Genomic DNA, 16297 nt, shown 5'->3' on the forward strand with positions numbered 1-16297 from the left:
GAATAAGGTAAGAGATTGACATATCTTTTTCTTGGCCCATCAATTAGTAAGAAACATAGGGGAAAAATGAAAAGTGCAAAATCCGAAGTGGTAAATGCTAAATGCTAAATCAGAAATGCCAAATCCCACTGCCCACACACAAGTCGCATAAATAAGATTATGCCAGGTCTCGTGTTGGATTGAAATTAATTACCATAACGACGTCTGCTCGTGTCAGTGTGTGGGATTTATTTGCCGGCAATAAATATTTTATAGCAGAGAGCTCAAGTGTGTTGGGCCCTGATGGACTTGAAGGCATAATTTGAATAAAAGAAAACCCAAATCGAAATTGTCACACAGAGAATTTATGTAATTGCATAAACACCGCAAGGACATTCACACACACACGTGCCTTTGCGTACAGAGAGTCCTGTCTCGAAAGGCCTCGATTCGGTGCGTTCGGTCTGCCCGGTTGCTACTAAATAATTGAGCCAACAAACTAAACAAATGACATAGCCTCAATTTCTTGACGGGCTTGTCTTTTGGGGCGGACAAAAGGGTGTGCAATCTACTTGGGTTTTCCTCCGGAAAAGCAGAGTCTAGCCGTGTTCAGCTTATCGATTTCATTTGTTTCGAACGCGGGAGGATCTTCATCTTAGTGCAAGTAATTGTTTAGGCATGAAGTGCTTAAATTGCAATAAGTGGCAGATTAAGAATTTAATATTGAATAAAATAACGACCTTGTTATGATTTACAAAACTTGAGGGTATTTATTTTTTGTACATTGCATTGACCTGCAAATCTTAACAAATGGAAATGCCACAACTAAACCAATGGCATACAATGCACGATTAAAGATAAAAATATCCAAAAATTATCTTATGAGCACCAAATATTTATGGTCTAGTTTTGGAACTGAGCTCTAATTTTCTTTTTTATTTTAATTGAAAATTGGGTCTTGTGGAAAAATGTGCAAAGATATTTTGTAAATTTTGTAAATGCGTTAACGCTTAAATATCCTGGCAAACTAAGTATCGTATTATTTTTATGTCTTCGTAGAGAAGGTAGGTATCAAAACCCTTTTTCAAAATTGAAATCTGTCAAAACTAGCTTAATAAGAAGTAAATAGTTCAATTGCATTATATCCTCTTCTGTGAAAACTTAAGCAAACAAATGCAAATAATCGCCCATCCAATCTGCTAAATTAAAGCCCAACCTCTCCTCAGGTTAATGCGTTAATGCGCACAATTCTATTACGGTTTCTTCCAGCACTTCAGTGAGACTTACGATAATCACATGACCCGGAATCAGAACTTCCCCATCCCCGTATTAGAACTCTAATTAGGGAACCACAAGTGCAGGCGCCGATAAGAAATTGGAAAATGCAGGAGCAGACCTGATGCCCTAGGACTCCGGCTTAATCACATTAAATGGCCATTTAAAATTCTCTTTCTCGCATGCCAGTATCATCATCATCGGGCGGACGAGTATCAATGTCGGGGGTTTTTGCGAAAGTGAAAAACCAATACATATTTCCGGGCTTGGGTGAGTGGGTAAGTGGGTGGTTTGATAAAGGGGGTTTTCTGCCCAAGGATGGCGACTAAAGGACATCTGGACGTGCGTGTGTGTTCCTCCTTTTGTGTGTGCGTGTGTGGCAAATTAATAATGCACTCGATATCAAAGCCACTTTGCATTCAAAATCAATTGTGCATGCGTGCAAATTCAATTCTCCAAACCCCAAAAGCATAAACTAAATTATATTGCTGCAAATTTAAATGCGAAACTATTTTCGTTTCCATTCAGAGTTGGTGGACTGGGGCACATGACAATTGCAATTGCAAGTGTCAAAAAAGGAAGCGCCTAAGCCAACCCCCCTCTCAGAAAGCAACCCACCAACCCAAACCTACGGCACAATCACGTTTCAATTAACAGCCCTGGCCCGCACTGTACTGTTTTTGGCCAGTCGGTGCTAGCCATATTCGTATGTAAAACACGCACGCAACGGCTGCTCATCGGGCAGGGCTTAATGGCCAGGGTCCTGGACATCATCATTCCGGCCACAATTCCCAAACACCGCAAACACATGAGGGGTGAAATGGTGGAGGGTGGATGGTGGATGGGGAAATGGGTATGGGGCAAGGGGCGAGGGGTCAAGGGGGGCGGACAGACAGGGTCAGCAGTTGCAGTCGACTGGGCCAAAGTTCTTTGGGGCGCATGAACTAATTACGTTAATATGCGACAACGTTTTCATAGGCGAAAAATGTTTGCTGCACTGCGGGTCGTCCTACACTCGACAAATGCTATTAAGTTAAATTGGCCATTAGTCTTCACACAATATTACAAATCGGATATTATAATTAAAAACAAGCTTGTAGTGAGATGTTATTTAAGATATTTAAGAAACATTTTTTTTAAAACTCTTTGAACTACTAATTTTTTTTCAGTCATGATGTATTCCATTATTTTTGAATAAAATAAAAAGTTTACTTTATTTGTTTTTGGTATGTTATTTATTCCATTCATTTCAAACAGTATTTTTTATATTCATTATTTATTGGCATGAAAAAAAGGTATAAATTTTAAACAACAAGAATTAGATATTTATTTCTTAGATTGTTTCCAAAAAATCTTGTAGCGCTTTGAACAAACAAATAAAAGACTTGCAAAAAAAAAACATTTGATTATTTTTGTAACTAACTGCCAGTTGGTCTATAAAAAATTATAAGTTTTGTAGTTTTTTTAACTTAAGTTTGTTTTCCATATTTTAAATATAAATTCCATCTCTTTCCAATTGGATTTTAAAATGCCGTTTGCTTTTAGTATTAAGATAATTTAATTTGTGCATTTTGAACCAAATGGTAAATACTCTTATTTAAAAAAAAAGAAGATATAAAAAACCACATTTGTTTATTTTACATTTTAGCTAAATGGACTAAGAAAAGATAAAAGGATTTGTTATTTTTCGACAAAAGATGGTTTTCCGTATTTACACTTTTGACAAGACAAGTCGTCTTTCGTTAGTGTACCCACAAGGGGCAGGGGTCAGGTGGTGGTGCATGTGCAATTGGAAAACCGAGGTTGGTATAAATGATTGGGGCACAACAGGAGGCACTCGAAGTATGCTCGATTGGTTTTCGGAGGCAGCGTTGCCACAACTTGCCGAGTTATCCAAGACCAGGCTGTAGGATTGGTATTTCCCGAAAATAGAACCATTACGAGGCTAACAAGTGACTGCCGGGCATCAACTGTCAGTGGGGGAATGCACCATCCGCTGGGGAAGCTGCAACTGTTTGGATGCCGGGCTATTAGGAATGCCAACACAACGGACCCGGATGAGCGGACGTGGACTAGTTGCGTACGTGTTGAACTTCGGTTATCATACCTTCTGAAGAGCACACTAAGCCCATCAGCATTACCAGTAGCTCCGCTCCCGACCCCACAGCCATATGGCCATATAGCCGTATAGCCAAACCCATCCCCAATCCCCAAGTCCATATGTACCTACATACCACCTCCCGCGTGTGTTCATTCATAAATAAGACATCCAACGAGGCAGCCTCAGCAGGGAGCACAACTCCAGCCTGACCTGTCCATCCAGGATAACAGGGGGACGCATCACAGACACTGAGAAAAATATAGTTATAATTATAAAATAACTAGATTTAATCTGATAAAGTAAAGGATGAGATTAAATACTTGGTAAATGTGACGCAGCCTTGTGCAACAACGATTGTGGGTGTTATTGCACTTTCTTTAGTGTCGGTGTTTCATACACCCGATACTGAGAAAAATATAGTTATAATTATATAATAAATACCTTTTAAGTTAAAGAATTTTTCCCACGTTTCCGCATGCATTCTAAATAAATAATTGTACCTAAGATTCGAGATATGATGAAGTTAACATTTTTAACTTCTCATATATATATATTTGTTTGAAACAGAAAACGATATTTTCCAGTGAAACACCTCCCTTAACGCACACACCTTCGATCAAAATGCTCACGTACGCTCTGAAAGTCCTGCGGCCCCAGCTGATGTGAAAAAAGGACGACTGGCAGGACGGGAAGTGGACAGAGGGATGCTGCTCCTGCTGTTGACAGTGCCTGCTGTCATTCATTCATTAATGCATTTTCCTGATTTTCACTCATTTAACTCTATAGATTTTTCATTTTGCCTATTACGAGCCAGGACAGGAGGACATCAGGACACCAGGGGGGTCAGGATCTCTGGACATTCTGGAAAATAGAAAGGAGAGGGCAGAATGGGACGGGAGCAATGGCTGACGGCTCTCACATGTCCTGACCTCTTTGGCCTGCCCTGTTGGTTTTGTCCTGGCCCCGGGAGCCATGCTTCATTTACTTTGTTGTCGTTGGCCATTAGTTTTGACGCACTTTGGACCAGGTCTCCACCTGATGCGACGGTGGAATGTTTCCCTGTCCCAAGGCACAATCCCGGTCGGCATTGTGGGGTTAAGTGTGGCTGTGTGTGTGGGGTGAGCATAATGGATTGACAGGCTTCGTTAACAGGAGCAGGACTGAGGTCAATCAAATCGCCGGCAAACTTTCAAATACATCAATGTAAATCAGCAATCGATTACGGATGCAAATTGTAATCGATAGAAAGCAAACATATTGCCCGGAGAAAGTTTGCATAACTTTTGCAAAGCGGAAAATGAACAGGATTTCCATTAAGGGCTTTTAAAATGAATTCTTAGGCGGGTGCCACAAAAATCATTACAGTTTTGGTGTTACTTAAAATTCGTACATTCGTAAAATTCGTTCTTTTTTCAATGTACATATTTTCAGACTCTAGAGATTTTTTTAATTTTAAAAAGATTTTGAAAATCTATTTTTAGGTATCACAAAATCTTATCCCAAACCATTTCCTTTTACCCATCTGTATATCAATAAACTCCTTTACTTTCAATTTAATCCAATCAATCGGAAGGTAAGCAAATCCAAGCTGAATTTCCGGCACCGCAATGTTTTAGCTCCCTGTTTTTCAACACTCTGTTTTATGTCATTTGGCCATCTCACCTGGCTCAAGTGTCGCTTTTTTTGTAGCCTTCCTTGGGCAAACACAGACGACACTTCTTCAGCTTCAGCTGCGTTTTATCTGCTACCCGTTTTTCCGAGCGTTTAAGCAACAATAACAGCAACAGCAGCAAAAGCACGGCGAGTAAACAAAAGACGAACCTGGAGTCCAGGATTCCAGAGAGATGACAAATAATGATTAAATAATGATCGAAATAATCGGTTAAAAATAGCTAGCTTTACAATTTATAATTTAAAATATGTTATTTATCGAAAAAACAAAATAAAAAACTTAAGTTGCATCCTTATATTTTATAATTTACAAAGTAAATGATCTAATTGTAAATAAATATATAAAAAATAGTCAAAAATCAAAATTACCCTGAAAAATTATAGTTCTATTTGTAAATTTGTTTAATTCCAAGCTCTTTTTTTTGAGCCCGTTTTAAAACAAATTGTTTATGTTACTTGATTTGTATTAAAGTTTTTCTATATCCTGGTTTCTTTACTTGACATTACTATATCTAAGGCAGCGTTCTTAAATAGAAATAGTTGATAAATAGGTTTTTTTTATTAATAAAATTGTTTTCATAAAAACAAACTTTTCCTTGACATACAAGTATTCGTTTTGTTTTCTTTGCCTGGGTATATTCTTGATCCAGATTTGTCTAGAAAATAGCTCAGTTGTCCAGCTCTTCCACCCGCTTTCCACTTGCACCTTTTTCCTGCCGCTTTCCACACTAAATGACGCTCGAGGGCAACGACAAGGACTCGACGTCGGCGTCGCTGCCTGCTTGGAAAAGTCAAAAGGCCACGACTTGGTCTAAACTGACTTTGGCTTTTCAGGTATAATTAATCTTGTTTAGCTCTTGTTGTTGCCCGACTGCTCGAGCGTCTGTCTCTCTGTCCGTTCGTCCGTTTGTCTGTCTGCCGCCCAGTCTGTCACCCAGGGCTCCTGTTTGTTTGTCTTTTCGTTCGGCCAGCTCCTTGAACAGGACACCCCCTCAAAGCCATCGTAATGTATTTAGAACGAGTTTAATTTGCTCGCCAGCACATTTTTCTTTTTTTACAGGAGATAGAGAGAGAGAGAGGAGGTTTTGGGCCAGGTTAACTATTAATTTTCGGCCCTTGAGCAAGATTAACGAGTGCATGATTGCCTCAAATTGTCTAGGAAAATGGGGCTGATGCCAGTGGGTGGTGGCTTAATGCCCAAATTCATGGCATACTTCAAGGCGACCCTAGCCAGCCCGAATTTATTTTCCACCATTGCAATTTTGTCGCCATTTTCAAACTGATTTTTATTTTGTTTTTCGCCCGCCCGACTTGACTTGGGTTGAAGGTCTATACTTCCACTTATTTTCCAACTGCAACTTCTTCACGTCTTTTTCCACCCGCTGGGCGGTGGTAATTAATTTTGTTGCATGTCACAGCTGCTCGGTGAATTTATTTTGTTTACAGTTTAGCCAGATAATTGCAGTTCAGTTTGCGCAGCAGAGTTTGGAAATCGTTTTATCAAATAATTATAATAGCTTAAATTCTGTGCGATTTATATTAATGGATTTTGCTATAAATTTAAATTTAATAATTAAATATTTTTTGCTTGTTTCTATTATTTAGTTTTGTATTAATTATTGTATTAAAATCAATGCAAATATTTTTAAGTTAAATATATTTAATTTATTATGACTGTTTGAATGCCGTCTAATTTGTATTTGATTGGTAATCACAATATATATTATATATTTTAAGGTATTTAAAGTAATTATATTAAAATCATAGTTCTAATTTACACGAATCTCAGATATAAACTCCTTTCTTGCGGAGTGCGAAAATCAATTTGTAAAATTTGATTTGTTCTCTATTCAAATCTGTAAGTTGCTGTTTACACAGTTTGAAATCATTTTGCCAAATCATTCAAAATAGTTTGTCTGTTTCGGGCTTACATTTCTATCAAAAAAGATGTTTTTGGCAAAATTTCGAATCGAAAATTGTAAAATGTAGAAACATTTCGCATTGATTTTACAAATCCGTAATCCCAACCAGAAGACCTCTCAACCTCTCGAAATGAAAACTCCGACAAAAATTGCTTTCCTCTCGTCGTTGGCTTTGTTTTGTGTCCAGAAATTCAGCTCGTTTTCGCATTTCTTGTTGGCTGTTAAGTAAAATGTTTTCATTGTATTTGAAATGCTGCCAGGAGCAGGAGTGGAGGAAAGTGGATGTGGATGTGGATGTGGATGTGGGCATGGAAGTGGGGTCAGGATTGGCTACACTATGTTGTTTGTTATTGCAACAAAGCTGGATGTGTTTTTGCAGTTGACACCTGAAATGCAAACACATTTGCCACAGCCGCTGAACAGGATCAGCACCGGAATCGAGCTGAGGACCCATCCTGCACGTTAAGGATGAAATTGGGGACGAGGCGTTCAGATTACAGAAATGTAGATGCACCAGCTGCTGCTTTTGGATACGTACATATGTAAAGTATCTGCATCTGCACAAGTGTGTGTGTGCGGCTGACAAGCTGCAGTTGTTGCACATGAAAGAGTTCGAAAGGCAAAAGTCTTGTTTTCATTTTCCAGCTACACGAGAAAGTCGAGCCAGCGCTTGACTCTCGAACTTCCCGCCGGAGGTCACTGGTTGATCCAGTTGACCCAGTCTGGCCTCGAAATTATTCCCAATAATTGGCAGCCCAACTCCGCCCTCTGTTGTGCAATTTCGTCTGGCTAATTTCCACAAATTAAAATAGCAAACCAAAACTACCGCGCCAGTTTATTAAAATTGGTATTCTTTTTAACTTTTGGTTATCGTTTTGAACATAAGCAAAATAATCACGATCTTTTCCTGAATAATTTTGGCAAAATCATATAAAGTAAAATAAACAAAATCATCTCGATCTTTTAAGGTATATTAATACTATAAAGGATGGAATTTTTCTAATTAAACAGATTTAAGTTACATTTATTATATTTAATTTTTATTTATATTTTTACTTTTGATGTTTATGTATTCTCTTTTTTGTTCAACTAAAACTAACTTTGAGCGGAGAAAATGAAAAACAGATAAAGAGAGAAAAATATAAAAGCTTTTAAGAGCGGATCGTTCAAAGCTTTTTCTCTCATTACGCATTCTTCCTTCGCGTGCATCGGGAAACAATAGCATCTGTACCGCGTTAGTTAAATAATTTATTTACATTTTAGCCCGTTCTGGTTAGTCAAATGTGTAAATGCCAAGTGATCGCAAGCCATTGTAATCAGTTTTATCCGATATTTTTCGTTTAAATGGCGTAAGTCGGCGTTTTTTTTACAAAGAGCACCGAAATGTGATTGTCCACCCACACTCACGTCCTTGTAATTGTATGTGTGCGTGTATATAAAGCCATGATTGACAAATAATAAGGTGAATTTCAAAAGGAGAGAACAAAAAATGTACACAAAGAAGAAAATGTAAAGAGAACTCCAAGACTGGAAATATAAAAATGATTAGAGCAGAGGTAAGTGAATTTTGAAGGTATTTTACCTTTAAATACAATTTATTGTTGCACAATTTTATGTACTCTACATTTATTTTTTTTTTAAATTTACATTTGCGTTTTTTGTACAGTTAGTAATCTCTTTAGTAGGATTTTCTGTCTTACATTGTTTCATTTCATATATGTATCTATGTAAATATGTATTTATTACTGCTTTATTTATTGATAAAATGAAACACCATTCTGTTTGACATAAGTCCCTCTCTTCCTTCTTAATCTCGTGCTGCCATTATTGACCCCTGCTCCTGCTGACAACCTTCGACCGCATTTGCATTAAGTGCCGCTCAACACGGAATCTCAATATTTTATGCAAAGTACTGTCCTCCGCCTCCAACTCCAGGTACTTTTGCATTGCCGAAATGTTGTTGCTGCCCGGGGGTCCCGCAGAGACTGCAGAGTTTCAATGACTCCGAGCCAAGCCCATGAATTACTTTGAGTCCTTCTGCGGCTCCGATTGAATGTGTCAACGGAATTTGGTTGCATTACATCTGCCTGGCTTTGGACTTTTTCACCCTACCTCTTTGTTGCCGTTTATGCAAGACTCCATGTGGGGTCCTTGGTCACCTTTGACCTTTTTTTGCAGGTTTATTTTGGCTAGTCGACACAGACACAGACAGAAAGAATAATAATAAAAACTATCTCTGACAATAGATAAAGAACTATATATTTTCTACAATTTGGACTAAAACTAAGCGAACATTTAAATCAAATGTTTTAGTTAAACGGTACCTAAAGGTATTTATTTACATGTACAGAAATCAAATTGGCTGACCTTTTAACTTTGCTTCACTGTGGCTGAAAACGCATTTGTGCATTTCGGCGATTACCTAATGCAGCGTTGCATAATTTCAGCAAAAATCAAATATTTGAGCGCGAGTCCTTTGTGCACCATCTAACCTTTCGCGGCATCCTCCTGAGCTCCCTGGCTCCTTTTCTGGTTAAAACCAAAAATCAGTGAAGCAAACGTCTGAAGGGCAAACAAACTTTTTGCCCAGTTAATTTAGTCAATTCAGCTCAGACGGGCCGAAAAAAAAAAAATGAGGAACTTGCATACCGTGTGCATTACGTTTCATTTGATTCAGCTGCTGGCGGTGAGAAAATTTCACAAAATCAACAGAAAATTTGCTCAACCTGCCAGGGCTTGCTGATTAAAATTTAAGTTTGGGAACATTTTTATGCTCATAATTGGGGTTGAATTGCAGTTTGGACCCGCAACTATGGGAGTTTTATGTGAAGCTTACTTCAGTTTTGGCAATTAGGTGGATATCCCGCTGTCTGGCTTGGTAATTCAAGTCCGCTGGGACAGTTGGCTAAAACAAATGACCCGGCAAATTTGGGGCACTAAATCAGTGCGATTCTCGTATCACACCACATTACTCACAGGTCGCTTGTTTATTCGCAATGCATTTTTGTTATATATCAGAACCCCCACCATCAGCCATACTTGTATGTGCACTTTTATGTACATCCGGCCTCTGCAATTTTGCTAAGCAAACTTTATGTCCACCTTTGCCGGGAGCTCCATCCCCCATTCCCCCAGACCAAGTGGCCATATTTCTAGTTCCTCTGCAAAAAGGTAAGAAGCGAGAAAAAGGAACCAAGGAGCAGGAATGCAAATTTATGGTCAGACAAAGTTGTGTAGACGTTGCAAGCGGTGGCAGCAATTATATATTGCAATGGGGCTTTCGAAAGGGGGGCGAAAGGTTAGGTGCCGTGGCAAAAGTAAAAGTGCCCCAAGGTGCAGTATAAAAATGATTAAATTTCCCTGGTGCAAAAATGTTTGTCCCATTCTCACAGCCTTACAATTTTTATAGTATTTCTCTTAAGACGATTGTGTTATTTATTATATATCAGATAAATAACAAAATTTGAAAAATTCTGCTTCTAATTTTGGCAGAATTTGTAAGAAATTGTTCATTTTAATTTCGTTGTATTGCAAAATAAGCGAATCGTAGCAAATCTAAATCCAATATTAAGTAGAAGGGATTGAAATGATAGTAGCTATTATTTTCTTTTCTTTAATATTTGTTACGTTGTCTAACAATTTAAAATTGTTTTATTGTTATTCAATAAAAAAAAGGAAATATCCAATCTTAAAGATGTTGCAGTAGATTGCCATTTGATTGACTTTTTTTGTGGGTGCATCTATGGAACCCTTAAATTCTTGGGTTAAGCTTTTCCGTAATGATCCCTGTAATAAACCCACTTCTAAGCCTTGCTACCCAAGCATTTACTTATTTATGTATATAACTTTAGAGGAACTTATTAAGTAAAGTGGTTTGGCTCAATCCAAACTATAAGCTCAATCAAAAAGTTGTAAAAGCCGCTCTCATATTAAGCACCTTAAGGGTTTTTGGGGGGCGGAGCAAAGATTTACTTTGGCAACATTTCAATTAGGAGCACATTTTTGTGCTGATCAATGGGGAAAAGTTTTGTCGGCCGCAGAACAATGGAACCGCAAAGCTACAAAAACGGCAGGTGTTGGCCAAAAAACCCGAACTTCAATTTATGCCACCCGTACTCTTGGTTTGGAGTTTGTCGTTGTTATGCAAGAGCTGGCATTTTTCAGACCATCACCTTGCGAATAAATTACGCACGCACCATTGTCCCCCACTTTTCTCCTCCACCTCCACCTCCACCTACACCTACACCTCCTAATCCGTTTCCGTTTCCGCTTAAACCCAGATCCACTTCCTCCCCCACTCTTTGGCATAAGTTAATGCGTCTTTATAGGCAATAAAATTTAAGTTTCTCGACTCCCATCGCTGGCTGGTTAAATTTTTCATGAGCAATAGAAGGTATTGCCCTCAACCTCCAACGCTCGCAATAAGTTTGTGCTACCAAAAAAGTTTCCCTAAAACTTAACGAAATTTAGTGGTGCATGGGAGTCTGAGGATCTGGTGGAAGAAGTCGTTTTTGTGGTCGTGGTCGTGGTCCTGGTCCTGGCCATTGCCCCAAAACTTGTTGTTCTCGTTAATTGAAGCGTTTGGTTAGTGCAGAAATTAAGTTTGCGGTGGTCGCGGCCACTTGGGCACTTTTACTTCCCATTCTGCTTGGGCGTTGCGCCAGTTGAAACATAATTACCAGTTAATTTTTATTAAGCAGCGATGAAAAGCGTCTGCAGTGGCAGATAAGGATGGATTATTCGATGCAAGTTTGGGGTTGTATCTCAAGATGGCTCGAAAGTTTCGAGGCTTGCATAGTTTGCAGTTGCCTGGATTGCAATTTTAGAATGGCAATCTTTGGCTTTAAACATGTTAACATATTTGAAATATTTCTTGGTTCTCTCATTCGTGCTTACAAAATAATTTCACATAACCTTTTTAAAGTAATGTAAGTATTGGCTGGCAATGAAAGTAATATATATAGTTTTGGAAACACGATATAAAATGGATTCCTCGGGTAAATTTGAAATTATTTTATTTTCTTGTTTTACATTGTTTTGTAAGAAATGTAAAATATCTCGTTCATAAAAATGATAAACTAAATATTTGTGTAATATTTTTCTAACTTAAGCCGTTAAGATTGAAGATAATAACTTATTACATCAGAATCTCGATAAATTTTCTGTGTAAGGATTACAACAATCTGTTAACCTAACCACTGTTGTTCCCTATTACCCATCGCTTTAATATTCTTAACCTTTGGGGAAGGGACCCGTGAAATTATTACTAATCTCCCCAAGGACGTTTATTGACACGTAAATTGCAGAACAACAAGTGTGGATGCCATGGGATATCCTTCAAGCGAATGGGGGCCTTCAGGTGTGCAAGGTGAACGTGCTGTGTAAATATTTTGCTTGACACTATTACATTTACATTACTAAAAACAAACGGATCTCGGTTGCCGGAGCAATTTTTAATTAACGTGATTAAATTAATTTAATGAGCTTTCTCCCGCTCCCCTTAAACTCACTTTAAGCTACAATTAAATTTTCATGTCCTGGGTGTGCGTGTGTGGCAAGGACATCGTCAGCGACAACGAGACGCAAACATAAACGCCACGTTACGTGTTATGTACGACGGGAAATGATTTTTACGATGCCCAGCAGCAGCAGCGGTGGTAGTAACAACAACCGCACCACATGTCTCATCAACGTCAGCTAGCCAACATCCAAGAAGAGAGGGGGGAAAGGGGAGGGTCCTTCCAGGAGAAAGGGTTTGGGTGGGCAACTCACTGACAGGCAGGACACTTTGGAGCGGCATTATCATTAACAACATCATGCGAAAGTGCCCTGCGCCCATACTATATATGTACATTCCAAGTACCCCGTGCACATCCAACATCCATATCGCACACACACATTGTCAATGGCTTCCTCCCCCTGATAGGGGCGTGGCAGAGGGGAGTCGCCTGATAATAAAGCAATTTCTGTGTTAATTTGTATGCCATGACCGTGTAACCCCACTTGCCCTAATGGATGTTCTCCGGACTGATAGTGCGGCCAATTGAAGCCACCGAGATATGGGGGATAATCCCCAAAGAATGGCAGATAGCAGCAGGCAAATGGGATGGCCAGGTGTTATAGCTCCAAAAATATGCAGATCTTGTCGGAAAGTTAATATTGGCATACTCACTGGCGAACAACTGTAGCGAATATTAAGGAAATTTGCTATGTGGGAAATAATTAGTCGCATCTTAGGCTTAAGAATGTTTCAAGTAAATGTAACTTCAAATTTAAACATCTTCCGGTCGGATCTTCAACTTTAAAATGTTTTAAGTATGTGGTGCTTCAAATTTTAACCTTTAATATCATAGCTAGACCATTTTAAGCTCAGTTTAATGGGTAACTTACCGACCCACTTATCAAAATACTTCAAATAACTTTAGCTGCGCTGCAAACCCAGAAGGATTCTATTTCAGCACCTTAGTAATAATCTGTGGCCAGTTTTCAACATTGTGGCACTATCAACTCGACCATTTTCACCTTTTTCGATATCAATAATCCGCAGCCATTAATTACACTTTGGCGTTGTTATAGAATAAAGGATGGGGCACGGAAGACTTTATCTCACCTGAGTGAGTTGCTGGGGGGCAATATTTTGTGTCCGCTGCCAACTAATTGCAATAGTTACGACGCCATATGGCCACCAAGTCATCGAAAGGGGAGTCCCCGAAGAAGGACCCTTGCAGATGGCATTTTCTCCACTTTGCTCCTTGCCAGCGATGCGATGCGCGTTGGTGTGTGAAATAGACAACTTACGTGCCATTCCATACGCACGTGTGTGTGTGTGTGTGTGTGTGTTTGTGTGTGTGAGTGGGTGGGTGTGGTTTGAGGAGGTGGTAGGATGCCAACTTGCAAGGAAAAATGCAGAGGAAAATTGCAGGCAGTGGCAAAGTTTCTTTGCTCCATTTCGCCCACACTTTTTTCACTTTTTTGCACATTTTTCACTGCCATGTGCCAGGTTCATGTCGTTTGCTCCTCCCGCCTAGTTTTTTCCTTTTTTTTCCTAAACTTTTTTTCAGCTTTCCTGCACTGGCACTTGGGGAATTTACGTGTGCATGCATACGCTTAGTTTTCCACCTTCCCGCCCCGCAAAAGGGAAAGCAAATTTGAGCCAAGTTCCCTTTGTCGACTTGGCCTCCTTTTGTTTTCTGGTTCTCTGTGGTTAAGCAGAAATAATGCATCTGGGATGTGAGAATTTTATGCGGGAATATATGCTGCATTCCACTCCATTTCCATAATCCTTTAATAAGAGATACTCCAACTCCAGTAGCCGAAAATTCCCCAAAGAAAAGGACTTTTTTGTTTTGTAATTTATTTCTTGTGTTTTATTGTATTTCATTGTTTTGTTGTTGTTCATTGATGTTTGTTGTTCTCATGTTTTGTTTTTAATTTTTTCCCATTTACTGCTAAATAACTTTAAATGTTGTATTTTCTTTATCAATATAATTTCATTCTTCATCATCTTTCTCACTTGCCAGATTCTTATTCATTTTCATCATTTTTTCTTTTCACTTTCTTATGCTCGTTGTTGTTGTTGCATTTCGCAAGATTTGTTTTCGCTTTGCTTTGCCTTCCTGGTACGTTCTTTACATGAATAATAACTAAATTTGTTGTTTCATTATAATAATAAATATAATAATAATAATAGGTAATAATGATTTGTTTATTAAATATTTTTAAAAAATTTTCATTTTTTTGTGTTTTATTTTGTTTTGCTTTTTTTTCTTTATTTAGGAGTATATGTATCTTCGCTATCAATTATCATTCGTCAGAGTCGTTACCCAAAACTTGTTCTCTTTCGATCAGTTTTACTTTTGTGGATTTCTTTTTGCCAAAAACTCCATACCTTACAATCTATTATTCCAATTCATCTTTATTTGTATATGTGTATAGTTAAGTTGTATATACTAGTTCATTAATGTATATTTAATATATGTTTAATACAATGTATATTTATAAAAAATAAGACAAACTACAAAAATATATATGAACACAAAATATAAACAACGAACAACAATTATTCCTTCCAACTTCTTCTCTTTCCGCGAGTATCACAAAACAAAAAACGACAAAAGACGAAGAAATAATATCGTAAACTTAACTCAATTACAAACAATATAGAAATATATAGGGATTGGAGGGAGGGTAGTGCAGAGAGTGAGCCCTGCTTGAAGAACATATCGAAAAATTCGTTGATATCACCTGACAAAAATGAATAACTACTTACAGTATCATAGGTAATTTAACCTTACGCTTACTTTACCATCTGAATTCGAGTAAAATTGATTTTCCCTCACTTTCCCGATAAGGTTTCTTGTAATTTCCCTTCACTCTGCTTTCAGAGATGCAATACATTTAGTTTTTTTTTTTACGTTGCAACATTCAGTAATTGTATTTTTGTTTTTGTTTCAGTTTCGTTTTTGTTTTTTCTTTCAATAAACACATCACATCATATTCACAATTAATAATCATAATGATCTAATATATATGTGTAAATATAAATTAAAATTAACAGTAATAACTATGACTTACAATGAAGGAGACTCTAGACATAACTACATTAATCCAATTTCCCCCTTCGATTCAGAAATATTTTCTGGTATTATTTAGTTTCCGTTTGTTTTGTTTTCTTTTTGGAGCGCCATGTACAAGCGTCAAGGGAAATTACTTTTCGAAACAATTCGTAACTATTCAAAAGTTTGAAGGATCGCAGATCGCATCGAAATCAATGTATATATATTGGTGTATATATTGGTTTGATGTTAAGGCAAATAAAAGTTTCGTTTCTAGTTTACAAACTCGTGCTATTCTACATGCGCGGCCATGTAATCGAGCTACATGCCAGTCTACACATACTAGTGGAGATATCAATCGAAATCGAACAAAATTCCGCTGAAATCTCTTATGGTACAATGATTCTATAGTGTCTATACGTTTGTAGTTAGTTTGCTTAGTAACTAGGATTTCTCATTTCCATTTATTTTTATGGTTTTGGTTTTATTTTAATATATTTTTTTGTCATTTTTTTGTTGACAAAATTGTTTATTTTAAGAACATTTACTTTTTTTACACCAAACTTCATCGTTTATTTTTGTTTGCCATCATGTTGCAGCTTATTGTATTACTCATTTTGTCGTTATTATAATAAATGTTAGTAACTGTTAAAATGTCGACGAGTTTTTGTTTGTTTAGTTTGAGAATCTACGAGTATGTGTGTTTATTATTTAACTTGTTTACTTTAGTTAATTTTATGTTATTCTTTTACAACTGTTCCACTTTCGTCTTCTGTCGTTGCACATAGATTTAA

The sequence above is a fragment of the Drosophila gunungcola genome (genome assembly GCF_025200985.1).
Source record: "Drosophila gunungcola strain Sukarami chromosome 2R unlocalized genomic scaffold, Dgunungcola_SK_2 000004F, whole genome shotgun sequence".
NCBI classification, from domain to species: Eukaryota; Metazoa; Arthropoda; class Insecta; order Diptera; family Drosophilidae; genus Drosophila; species Drosophila gunungcola.